The sequence below is a fragment of the Myxine glutinosa genome, chromosome 1 (assembly GCF_964187855.1).
Source record: "Myxine glutinosa chromosome 1, kmMyxGlut1.1, whole genome shotgun sequence".
NCBI lineage: Eukaryota > Metazoa > Chordata > Myxini > Myxiniformes > Myxinidae > Myxine > Myxine glutinosa.
In genome coordinates, this window is record NC_136261.1 from 270,552,811 (window position 1) to 270,566,258 (window position 13,448).

At 46.1% G+C, this 13,448-nt stretch overlaps 2 protein-coding genes across 3 annotated transcripts in view; both read right to left on the minus strand.

Moving 5' to 3' along the window:
- Window positions 1-10,401, minus strand: part of LOC137437478 (ubiquitin-conjugating enzyme E2 E3) — a 35,124-nt gene extending 24,723 nt beyond the window's left edge. The window contains exon 1 of the mRNA XM_068131841.2: window positions 10,289-10,401. The gene's annotated coding sequence lies outside the window, so the exon portion shown is untranslated. The remainder of the gene's footprint in view (window positions 1-10,288) is intronic.
- Window positions 1-13,448, minus strand: part of FAXDC2 (fatty acid hydroxylase domain containing 2) — an 881,086-nt gene that overhangs the window by 552,329 nt on the left and 315,309 nt on the right. The gene's annotated exons all lie outside the window — the stretch shown is intronic.

Here is a 13,448-nt window from a genome sequence, read left to right on the forward strand (position 1 = left end):
AGATTAATTATTTAATTATTCGATTTATGACTAATTTTTTTTTTTTAAAGTTACAGATTCTGATGAAATGGTGGTGGTTTACGTGTTCTATTAGCGAATTGATTAATTATTTCATTTTTTTATGATTATTATTTATTTATTTTCATTATTAATTATTTCTTTATTTTATTTCTCATCTGGGCAATATCTCAGGCACATATTGAGCTAGGGAGCTGATATTTGGACATGACAATGACCAAGTGATTTGGCTGTAAAGGGTATTTTAGATTTATTGATTAATTAATTGATCGATTAATTATTTAATTATTCGATGAATGACTTAATTAATTAAAAAAAATTTACGTTACAGATTCGGATGAAATGGTGGTGGTTTGTGTATTATATTAGCCAATTGATTAACTATTTAATTTTTTTCTGATTATTATTTATTTATTTTCATTATTAATCATTTATTAATTTTCTTTCTCGTCTGGGCAATGTCTCAGGCACCTTTTGAGCTAGGAAGCTAATATTTGGACATGACAGTGACCAAGTAATGTGACTATAAAGGATATTTTTGATTTATTAATTAATCATTTAATCGATTAATTATTTATTGATTAATCAATTAATTCTTTAATTTTTTTATTAATGACATACTTAATTTAATTTCTAAAAGATACATCTTCGGATGAAGCACAAGTGGTTTAGTTATGCTATTAGCCAATTTATTTAGAAAATATTTTATGATAATCTTTTATTGATTTTAATTATGCAATTAATCGATCAATTTATTGCACACCACTCCCTTCCAACGCAATCTCTATGAGCTGCACTGCGGTATTGCCGGGCGCTGAAGGCGCCCCGGCAATGCCGCGCTGTCGAATATTTAATTATTTGGTGTGGGGGCGGTGTACTTTGAATGTATCTGTACTTGTTTTTAATTATTTTGTAAAACATTTCTGAAAAATAAAATTCCACCTCAACATTATGGAGTATTATGTGTAGATCAGTGACAAAAAAATCTCAATTTAATCCAATTTTCTCTACCGTCTTCCAAACCTTCTTTTGACCAACTGCCTTCGCTCCTTCCTCCGTCCATCATTCCTGGTTTATATTCCTCGACGATGCAACCTTTCCTGAAGTCCTCCCACAGAAAACTTCTGCAATTCCCCCAAATGGCTCTCAGTACTCATTCCACTCCTCCAAATCTTCTGCTTCTTTGTTAAGTTGTTCATACTTGGCCCTCATCCACTCCTTGTACTATATGACGTCATTGCCCCTACAATTCCCCCACCTAATAATCTTCTGATGCCTGGTCTTCCCACCTTTTCTTCACACGTACAACAAACACCACTGGCTTGTGCTGCGTGGCAACATACTCTCCCGCCACTTCCTTACAACCATTAACTCTTCACAACTGACGCTTCCTCAATACTAAGTTCTGTTCTATACTGTCCATGCCTAAAGGTAATATTGATGCTTTCCCAATTCTGAAAGAACTAGAATGGCACTTGGTAGAGCGGAAACCTCCGCCAGGCTGAACAGTTTACGTTTTGTATCCCACTGATGGGCCAGATCTGCATCCAGACCTGAACCAGAATCTAATCGGCTTTTTCTTGTTGCCTAACAAACTCATCCACCAAGTTTTGTGATAACTTGTCCACAACCTTTATAAAATATCATGCTATAAATAGTTTTGGCCCTATCTCTCAATGGTGAAGAATCACTTTGAAAAATTAAAAATTATCGTATCCGGATTCATATTTCACCTTCACCAAAATAGAAATGATTTGTCCTTGTCACACACCCAACCTGTCCACCACGTTTCGTACGAATCTGTCCATAACTTTTTGAGATACCGTGCTATATATCGTTTTTAGCCCCATTCGTCAAAGGGGCTATTCGTATCTCCACGCATGGCTGGCGGACTTCCTCTCTAGTCGTAGTCAACGTGTGGCCCTGAATGGGTTTCTCTCATCTCCTCTTCCTGTTCAGGCTGGAGTTCCCCAAGGCAGTGTTCTGGGCCCTGTGCTTTTTCTGGTCTTCATCAATGATCTCTCTATCCCTGGTGTTGGGCTAGCGGCTAGGGTGCTGGCTTAGGATCCTAGGATCCTGGGTTCGAATCCCGGTCAATCGCTGAATTAACGCCAGGGGGGTTGACTCAGCCTGTCATCCTTCCGAGGTCGGCAAATTGAGTACCAGTTCACTGGTAATTCCCTGCTTGTCGTTAAAGGCGGCAAAAAGGGTTGGCGTCAGGAAGGGCATCCGGCCGTAAAACATTGCTTCAAAAAGGGGACCGAAAAACAACAACAACCACGGTTCCCGAAAAAGGCCAACCCCCGCTTGCGGGGAAAAATGGCCTCTAAAGGTGGTTTTTTTTTATTTTTATCAATGATCTCTCTGACTCTCTTGAAAATCCTCTCTATCTCTTTGCTGATGACTCCACTCTCTGCCGCTCCATTCCTCATCCCTCAGATCGGCAGTCTGCAGCCTCCTCACTCTCTGCAGACCTGGACAAAATCACAGACTGGGCAAACAAGTGGAACATGTCTTTCAATCCTGACAAATCTCACACTCTTACGATGTCTCTCCGAAAAGACCGACTGGACAACCCTCCCATCTACTTTCTGAATAATACTCTCCAAGAAGTTCTGTCACTCAAGCTTTTGGGTCTCACTATCTGCCATGATCTTTCCTGGGAAAACCACATTTCCAAGCTGGCCTCCAAAGCCAGTCGCCGACTGGGCATCCTCTGTCGTGCAAAGTCCTTCCTTGGCACACCTGAGCTCCTCACCACATACAAGGCATTCATCCGCAGCTCAATGGAGTACTGCTCTCCCCTCTGGGCTGGTGCTCCTGCCTCACACCTAGCTCGTCTTCACGCTGTTGAAACCAAAGCGTTCAGAATCATTGGAATCTCTCGCGATGAAGCTATCTCCGAGGGCCTTTCACTTACTCACCGCAGGCAGGTTGGTGGTCTTTCCGTCTTCTACCGACTCCTCTCCGGCCTTGCTCCCCCAGCTCTCTCTGGGCTCTGTCCCCCAAATATTCCTACAGGTCACACAAGATCTGCCTGCAACCCTCTTATGGTTAAACTGCCAAAATCAAGACTCTCTGCTCACCTTCACTCCTTCATTCCTCTTTTATCGCGCCTCTGGAACAAACTCCCTCATTCTCTTCAATCCCACGCCTCCCTCCAGGTCTTTAAAACGGCTGTTCACCACCATCTCTTATCTTCCCCAATCCAAAACCTTGATCTTTTCTACCCCCGCTAATTTCACCCCAAATCCACTTTTTTGAGGTGCTGACTTCTTTCCTGGAAGTCCTTGGTGTCCTTGCGTTTTATACCTATCCTGCCCCCCCCCCCCCCCCCCACCCAGGCCCTCTCCCTCCCACACATCTCCCAATGTCCCTGCTCTCAAATGTTGTGTTTGTGTGCTTCCTCCCCTTCTCTCCCCATCTTGTCGACCGCTCCCCTTTTTATATACTTTGTTTGCTTGTTTGTTTGATTTGTTTGTTTGATAAATGTTAGCTCTTTCACGAGCCTCGACTCTGTATACAAAAAAAAAGAAAAAAAAAGATGAAGAATCACTTTAAAAATTCTCAGATCCAGATCCGGATCTTCACCAAAATCTAATAATTTTATCCTTGTCACATACCCAAACTCTCCACCAGATTTTGGCCAAATCCAGCCACAACTTTTTGAGATATCCTGTTCACAAACAAACACACAGGGATAAAAACATAACCTCCATCCACCTTCTGTGGCACCAGCAATGGCCATTTTCCATTCCTCACCACCAGTTCTTGAACGTCTCTATTCCTCGTTCCCCAACCAAATTTACCAACACATTCCTCTTCACAATAAATCAAAGCACATCATGTCGTATATATACGTACATACGTACATTGCTTTACCTCACCACAATTTGCCTTTACAATGTGACCTGCCATCTCAGCTGGTTAAATTGACCATCCAAAATGAGTGTACGTGTGTGTAAGTAAATGAACAAAAACAGCTCTACTTATCTCATGAGCATTTGAGCCTTGGGAATCTGCTCACTACTGAGTAACAACATTGATGGGTGTCAGAATAACAACATTGATGGGTGTCAGAATAACCACATTGATGACAACTGTCTTTTTAGATGTTACCTCCAATCTCACTGCACCAGGTACCTAGTGGCTCTTTAAATGTCTTTTGACCAACCAAATATCACCTCAAGATGACTTTTTTTTTCAAGAGTAGCAGTTAAAAAAGCCTCCTCAAGATACAGCACCTTGTCTGCACTGGGAGTTTTGATCTCAAGATAAATATATCTTGTGCTCCACCTGAAAGACGGTTCAGTCAGTGCTGGATATTTAGGGGGGGGGGGGGAAGGAGGGCAACCTGGGCACTAGAACGGGGCCCCTACATAAAAGCCCCCCCACAAAGCAGGGTTCTGGGCAATCTGGGTACAAAAATAGCGAAGGCTAAGGTTAATAAAAATGCGTATGATCCTTTTATGAATATCCCATGGATGAGGTCGGATGAGGGCTTGTAAAACGAAGGGTCTGGTCAGGAAACAAAAACAACAACAACATTGATGTGTTGTTTTGTATTCTATATGTGGTACTTGTATTACATTAACCTTGTGAGGCTGTTGCCCAGAAACAACTTGCTTTCGTCTCCTGGAAAGCAAATCCAACGGAAGGAAATCTCATTTCCTTTCACAAAGCCCGAAACAAGTGTGTGTCCACCCTCAGGAGAGCCAGGAAACAATATCTCTCCGTTCTCAAGACCGAACTCTCTTATCTGTCTCCCTCTTCCAAATCCTGGTGGCGTCTGGTCAAATCTGTTTCTGGTGTTTGTTCCCCCTCCATCCCCTCCCTCACCTCAAACGGCTACACGGCTGACTCCACACGTGAAAAAGCTGAATGCCTCAACTCTGTGTTTGCCTCTAAATCTTGTGTCCCAAACCCATCCCTCTCTGTACCCACCGTACCCAGTCATACCCAGCTGCTCCTGGACTCTGTGTCCTTTCCTCCTGACAAGGTGGAAAAGTTTCTGTCAACCCTCGACTCTGATTCTGCAACTGGTCCTGACGGCATCAGCACACGGGTCCTAAAATCATGTTCTTCCGCTCTTTCACTCCCTCTCTCTGTTCTCTTCACCCTCTCTTTTGCTCAAGGTCATCTGCCATCTGCTTGGAAATCAGCCAACATCACTGCTTTGCACAAAAAAGGTGCAAAAACAGATCCTAGCAACTACAGACCAATCAGCCTTCTCCCAATTATCAGCAAAGTCATGGAATCCATCATTGCTTCAGATATGAAATCTTTCCTCTTCTCCAATGGCTTGATCTCTGACCATCAATTTGGTTTCAGACCTGGTCACTCTACTCTGGACATGCTGCTTCTGCTTTCTCAACAATGGATGGAGGTCCTCAACACCAAACAGGAAATTAGAGCTGTCTCCCTTGACATTTCACGTGCCCTCGATACGGTCTGGCACCCCGCTCTGCTCACCAAACTCTCCTCCTTTGGTATCCATGGAAATCTCCACGCATGGCTGGCGGACTTCCTCTCTAGTCGTAGTCAACGTGCGGCCCTGAATGGGTTTCTCTCAGCTCCTCTTCCTGTTCAGGCTGGAGTTCCCCAAGGCAGTGTTCTGGGCCCTGTGCTTTTTCTGGTCTTCATCAATGATCTCTCTGACTCTCTTGAAAATCCTCTCTATCTCTTTGCTGACGACTCTACTTTCTGTCGCTCCATTCCTCATCCCTCAGATCGGCAGTCTGCAGCCTCCTCACTCTCTGCAGACCTGGACAAAATCACAGACTGGGCAAACAAGAGGAACATGTCTTTCAATCCTGACAAATCTCACACTCTTACGATGTCTCTCCGAAAAGACCGACTGGACAACCCTCCCATCCACTTTCTGAATAATCCTCTCCAAGAAGTTCTGTCACTCAAGCTTTTGGGTCTCACTATCTGCCATGATCTTTCCTGGGAAAACCACATTTCAAATCTGGCCTCCAAAGCCAGTTGCCGACTGGGCATCCTCCGTCGTGCGAAGTCCTTCCTTGGTACACCTGAGCTCCTCACCACTTACAAGGCTTTCATCCGCAGCTCTATGGAATACTGCTCTCCCCTCTGGTCTGGTGCTCCTGCCTCACACCTAGCTCGTCTTCACGCTGTTGAAACCAAAGCGTTCAGAATCATTGGAATCTCCCGCGATGAAGCTATCTCCGAGGGCCTTTCACTTACTCACCGCAGGCAGGTTGGTGGTCTTTCCGTCTTCTACCGACTCCTCTCCGGCCTTGCCCCCCCAGCTCTCTCTGGGCTCTGTCCCCCAAATATTCCTGCAGGTCGCACAAGATCTTCCTGCAACTTATGGTTAAACTCTTATGGATCTTATGGTTAAACAAGATCTTATGGTTAAACTGCCAAAATCAAGACTTTCTGCTCACCTTCAGTCCTTCATACCTCTTTTCTCCCGCCTCTGGAACAAACTCCCTCACTCTCTTCAATCCCACTCCACCCTCCAGGTCTTTAAAACAGCTGTTCACCACCATCTCTTATCTTCCCCCATCCAAAACCTTGATCTTTTCTACCCCCGCTAATTTCACCCAAAATCCTACACTTTTTTTTTTTTTTTGAAATACCAACTTCTGTCCTGGAAGTCCTTGGTCCCCTTGTGTTTTATACCTCTCCTCCACCCCCCCCCCCCTTCCCAACGCCTCCTCCCCCCAAGCCCTCTCCCTCCCACACTTCTCCCTGCTCTCAAATGTTGTGTTTGTGTGCTTCCCCTTCTCTCCCCATCTTGTCTTCCGCTCCCTCTTTTTATATATTTGTTTGTCTGGTTGATTTGTTTGTGAAATATATGTTAGCTCTTTCACGAGCCTCGATTCAGTATCCAAAAAAAAACAACCTTTGTGAAAAGACATTTTGCTCTATGCAGAAGCATACACAGGAAGTCAGGGCAAGAGTTGGTAATTTGTTCAGGGTACCGGTGATAACACACCTACTCTTTGCCAGACTCCCTGGGGGATTTTAAGAGCTAGTGACGAATGCTAGCAGAAGGGACAGTGAGCTTGACTTGCATTTGAGCGAAGGAACACTTGGTGATGTAACGTCTTGCTTGTGAAAGACCAATCGGACAGATCTTACCCTCGTTGGGGACAGTACACACTCGACAGCTCAAATGTAAGGGCGCTACTTCTGCACCATTTAGTTCCACATCTCAGGATATGAAGGAACAAATGGTAGGATAAATGGGTAAATGCTTAACTCCAGAATTATTGACATCCACTTTTTAATAATGAATAAACTACAACCTTCTAACCACTTTAAGATGAAGAAAAGGGTGTTCAAGAGATCAACTTCAACACTTACCATTTAATAATTAAAGGTCCAAAACAAAGCGGGGAGGGGAGGAGGGGAAGGAGGGGAAGGAGGGTGAAAGTCAAGTGGAGGGGAGAGGCGGGGGAAGGGTAGAGGCAGGGGGGAGGGGAGCGGCAGGGGAAAGGGGAGAGGCAGAGGGAACGGGAGAGGCAGGGGAAGGGGAGAGGCAGGGGGAAGGGTAGAGACAGGGGGAAGGTTAGAGACAGGGGGAACGGAGAGTGTCGTAGCATTATGGTTTTGTCACAAGCCTCACAATGGTGACCAGGGTTTGAATGTAACGTTGTGAGTTTTATTTACCAAGTTTTGATTTTTACAGCTGTACTTGTGACTTAGATATATAACACGTGACATGATGTACTTGTTCGTGCAATAACACATAATGCACTGTACTAGCCCTTTTACCCCTTTAAAGGACAAAAAGAGATCTGATACCCAAAATGATTTTGTAAAATGTGCATGGAGTATTTGATGGGCCTCCTTTACCACGACCCTAATCATATGGGTGATTTGAAAAGACTACCCACATTATCCTCGAAATTGCACCGCACTTGTTAAAACGATCAGGAGCCAGGATCAAGAGCAAGGATAAGGAGCCAGGCAGGGTCAGGAGCTGATCTGGAGCCAATCAGGAGCCAGGCAGGGTCAGGAGCTGATCTGGAGCCAATCAGGAGCCAGGTAGGGGCAGGAGTTAGGGTCAGGAGCCAGGCAGGGTCAGGAGCTAGCGCCAGGTGCCAGGCAGGTTCAGGAGCTAGCGTCAGGAGCCAGGCAGGGGCAGGAGCTGATCAGGAGCCAGGCAGCGGCAGGAGCCAGGCAGGGGCAGGAACTAGGGTCTGGAGCCAGGCAGGGTCAGGATCTAGCATCAAGAGCCAGGCAGGGTCAGGGGCTAGCATAAGGAGCCAGGCAGGGTCAGGAGCTAGCATCAGGAGCCAGGCAAGGTCAGGAGCTGATCTGGAGCTGACCAGGAGTCAGGCAAGGGCAGGAGATAGGGTCAGGAGCCAGGCAGGGTCAGGAGCTAGCGTCAGGAGCCAGGCAGGGTCAGGAGTTAGGGTCAGGAGCCAGGCAGGGTCAGGAGCCAGGCAGGGACAGGGGCTAGCGTCAGGAGCCAGGCAGGGTCAGGAGCTAGCATCAGGAGCCAGGCAAGGTCAGGAGCTGATCTGGAGCTGACCAGGAGTTAGGCAGGGGCAGGAGATAGGGTCAGGAGCCAGGCAGGGTCAGGAGCTAGCGTCAGGAGCCAGGCAGGGTCAGGAGCTAGCGTCAGGAGCCAGGCAGGGTCAGGAGCTAGGCTCTGGAGCCATGCAGGGCCAGGAGCTGACCAGGAGCCAGGCAGAGCAGGAGTTAGGATCAGGAGCCAGGCAGGGTCGTGAGGTAGGGTCTGGAGCCAGGCAGGGTCAGGAGCTGATCAGGAGCTGACCAGGAGCCAGGCAGGGTCAGGAGCTAGCAGCAGGAGCCAGGCAGGGTCGGGAGGTAGCGTCTGGAGGCAGGCAGGGTCAGGAGCTGATCAGGAGCCAGGCAGGGGCAGGAGATAGCGTCAGGAGCCAGGCAGGGTCAGGAGCTAGCGTCAGGAGCCAGGCAGGGTCAGGAGTTAGGGTCAGGAGCCAGGCAGGGTCAGGAGCCAGGCAGGGACAGGGGCTAGCGTCAGGAGCCAGGCAGGGTCAGGAGCTAGCATCAGGAGCCAGGCAAGGTCAGGAGCTGATCTGGAGCTGACCAGGAGTTAGGCAGGGGCAGGAGATAGGGTCAGGAGCCAGGCAGGGTCAGGAGCTAGCGTCAGGAGCCAGGCAGGGTCAGGAGCTAGCGTCAGGAGCCAGGCAGGGTCAGGAGCTAGGCTCTGGAGCCATGCAGGGCCAGGAGCTGACCAGGAGCCAGGCAGAGCAGGAGTTAGGATCAGGAGCCAGGCAGGGTCGTGAGGTAGGGTCTGGAGCCAGGCAGGGTCAGGAGCTGATCAGGAGCTGACCAGGAGCGAGGCAGGGTCAGGAGCTAGTAGCAGGAGCCAGGCAGGGTCGGGAGGTAGCGTCTGGAGGCAGGCAGGGTCAGGAGCTGATCAGGAGCCAGGCAGGGGCAGGAGATAGCGTCAGGAGCCAGGCAGGGTCAGGAGCTAGCGACAGGAGCCAGGCAGAGTCAGGAGTTAGGGTCAGGAGCCAGGCAGGGGATAGCGTCAGGAGCCAGGCAGGGTCAGGAGCTGATCAGGAGCCAGGCAGGGGCAGGAGATAGCGTCAGGAGCCAGGCAGGGGCAGGAGATAGCATCAGGAGCCAGGCAGGGTCAGGAGCCAGGCAGGGTCAGGAGCTGATCTGGAGCCGGTCAGGAGCCAGGCAGGGGCAGGAGATAGCGTCAGGAGCCAGGCAGGGGCAGGAGTTGGGGTCTGGAGCCAGGCAGGGTCAGGAGCTGACCAGGAGCCAGGCAGGGGCAGGAGTTAGGGTCGGGAGTCGGGATCTCCGAGATATTCAAGGAGCGGCTCCTGGAGGGGATCAGTGTTTCTGAAACGGGTCAGATCGCGACCAGCGACCTTCGGCTTCCCAAGCTGATGTTTCGCCCCTGAATCGCAACACAGGCACAAGACCCGATCGGAGGGAGCGAACGTCGAGGAAGGCGGTGTTTCACAGCTGTTTGGTTAACCCGACACCCGAACGAACAAGCAGGGGTCTTTGGCCCGATTGTTAATGGAGCGCCGCCATGGAGGGGACGACAGATCCCGAAAGTGGATCCCGTGAGCCGTGTGAGGCGAACATGACAAATGTCGGGACGAGCACATGCTTCCGCCGAGGGCAGGCCAACACTTTAAAGGGAGACATTGACTTCCTTTGATAGCCCTTGAAGGCCAGGAGTTGTGACCCAGCGTTAAGACCACTTCACCCTTCGCCCACCTCCCTCCCCCACTAGAGGAGGTCCAGACCTTCCCTCAATAATGCCACCCTCCCATTTACTTACCCAAAAGAGCTGAAAGCGCGGACAGTCGGGCAGATGGAAGCTTGGAAGCCTTGAACGCGGCGTGGCCTGGAAGCGCGGCGTGGAGCGGGAGGGGCGATGGATTGCTGTGTGGGTTGGAGGGGAGGGGTGCGAAAGGAGGGAATCGCGCAATGACGCACGTGGAAAGCGTGTGACGTCACATTTTACCGGGAAACTCCGCGATTTTCGGCCTCGCGGTGGTTTTAAATCTTGTCGACCCTCATCGTCGTGGTTACACAAGGGAAGGATACAAGAGGAGCTTGGACACAAGAGGAGGCCATTCGGCCCATCAAGACTACGCCACATGTACATGTCATGTAAACTCAATCTAACAGTTTCTAAACTTCAAAATCACTGGGGTTTGGGAGGGTGAGAAGTGGGGTAACCACAGGCAACACCTGCGGAAATAATTTGCTCTGTACGGCGTTTTCACGTGGTCTGTTTTCGGATAGGCTCTAACTTTCGACAGATGTTTGGTTGACCTTCATTGCACACCATGTTTGTGATTTAGTGAAGGTAATGAGTGATGGCAACGAATCAGATAGGAAAAGAATATGGAATGTAAATAAACATCAAGAGAAACGAAGATAAAGGTGACACCAAGAAAAAACAAAATGGTCCAGCACTGGCTGGGAGGAGTGAGGTTTAAAATGGCTACAGATTGGAACAGGTGGAGAAGTTTCTGTTTGTACCTTCAATGGCCATATTATAACTGAGAATGGGAAATATGGCACAGAAATCTGTTTGTACCGACAATGGCCATATTATAACTGAGAATAGGAAATATGGCACAGAAATCTGTTTGTACCGACAATGGCCATATTATAACTGAGAATAGGAAATATGGCACAGAAATATGTTTGTACCTACAATGGCCATATTATAACTGAGAATAGGAAATATGTCACAGAAATCTGTTTGTACCTTCAATGGCCATATTATAACTGAGAATAGGAAATATGTTACAGAAATCTGTTTGTACCTACAATGGCCATATTATAACAGAGAATAGGAAATATGTCACAGAAATCTGTTTGTACCGACAATGGCCATATTATAACTGAAAATGGGAAATATGGCACAGAAATCTGTTTGTACCTTCAATTGACCATATTATAACTGAGAATAGGAAATATGTTACAGAAATCTGTTTGTACCTACAATGGCCATATTATAACTGAGAATAGGAAATATGTCACAGAAATCTGTTTGTACCTTCAATGGCCATATTATAACTGAGAATAGGACATATGTTACAGAAATCTGTTTGTACCTACAATGGCCATATTATAACTGAGAATAGGAAATATGTCACAGAAATCTGTTTGTACCTTCAATGGCCATATTATAACTGAGAATAGGAAACATGGCACAGAAATCTGTTTGTACCTACAATGGCCATATTATAACTGAGAATAGGAAATATGACACATAAATCTGTTTGTACCTTCAATGGCCATATTATAACTGAGAATAGGAAATATGTTACAGAAATCTGTTTGTACCTTAAATTGACCATATTATAACTGAGATTGGAACATGGCACTGAAATCTGTTTGTACCTTCAATGGCCATAATAAAACTGAGAATGGGAAATATGGCACAGAAATCTGTTTGTACGTTCAATTGACCATATTATAACTGAGCGCTGAAAATATGGCACAGAAATCTGTTTGTACCTTCAATTGACCATATTATAACTGAGAGCAGGAAATATGGCACAGAAATCTGTTTGTACCTTCAATGGCTATATTATAACTGAGAATACGAAATATGGCACAGAAATCTGTTTGTACCTTCAATGGCCATATTATAACTGAGAATAGGAAATATGGCACTGAAATCTGTTTGTACCTTCAATGGCCATATTATAACTGAGAATAGGAAATATGGCACAGAAATCTGTTTGTACCGACAATGGCCATATTATAACTGAGAATAGGAAACATGGCACAGAAATCTGTTTGTACCTTCAATTGACCATATTATAACTGAGAGCAGGAAATATGGCACAGAAATCTGTTTGTACCTTCAATGGCCATATTATAACTGAGAATAGGAAATATGTTACAGAAATCTGTTTGTACCTTAAATTGACCATATTATAACTGAGATTGGAACATGGCACTGAAATCTGTTTGTACCTTCAATGGCCATAATAAAACTGAGAATGGGAAATATGGCACAGAAATCTGTTTGAACGTTCAATTGACCATATTATAACTGAGCGCAGGAAATATGGCACAGAAATCTGTTTGTACCTTCAATTGACCATATTATAACTGAGAGCAGGAAATATGGCACAGAAATCTGTTTGTACCTTCAATGGCTATATTATAACTGAGAATACGAAATATGGCACAGAAATCTGTTTGTACCTTCAATGGCTATATTATAACTGAGAATAGGAAATATGGCACTGAAATCTGTTTGTACCTTCAATGGCCATAATAAAACTGAGAATGGGAAATATGGCACAGAAATCTATTTGTACGTTCAATTGACCATATTATAACTGAGAGCAGGAAATATGGCACAGAAATCTGTTTGTACCTTCAATTGACCATATTATAACTGAGAGCAGGAAATATGGCACAGAAATCTGTTTGTACCTTCAATGGCTATATTATAACTGAGAATAGGAAATATGGCACTGAAATCTGTCTGTACCTTCAATGCCATACGACAACTGAGATTACGAAATATGGCACAGAAATCTGTTTGTGCCTTCAGTGGCCATATTACACTGAGAATAGAAAATATGGCACAGAAATCTGTTTGTACCTACAATGGCCATATTATAACTGAGAATGGGAAATATGGCACAGAAATCTGTTTGTACCTACAATGGCCATATTTAACTGAGAATAGGAAATATGGCACAGAAATCTGTTTGTACCTACAATGGCCATATTATAACTGAGAATAGGAAATGTGGAACAGAAATCTGTTTGTACTGACAATGGCCATATTATAACTGAGAATAGGAAATATGGCACAGAAATCTGTTTGTACCGACAATGGCCATATTATAACTGAGAATAGGAAATATGGCACAGAAATCTGTTTGTACCGACAATGGCCATATTATAACTGAGAATAGGAAATATGGCAAAGAAATCTGTTTGTACCTGCAATGGCC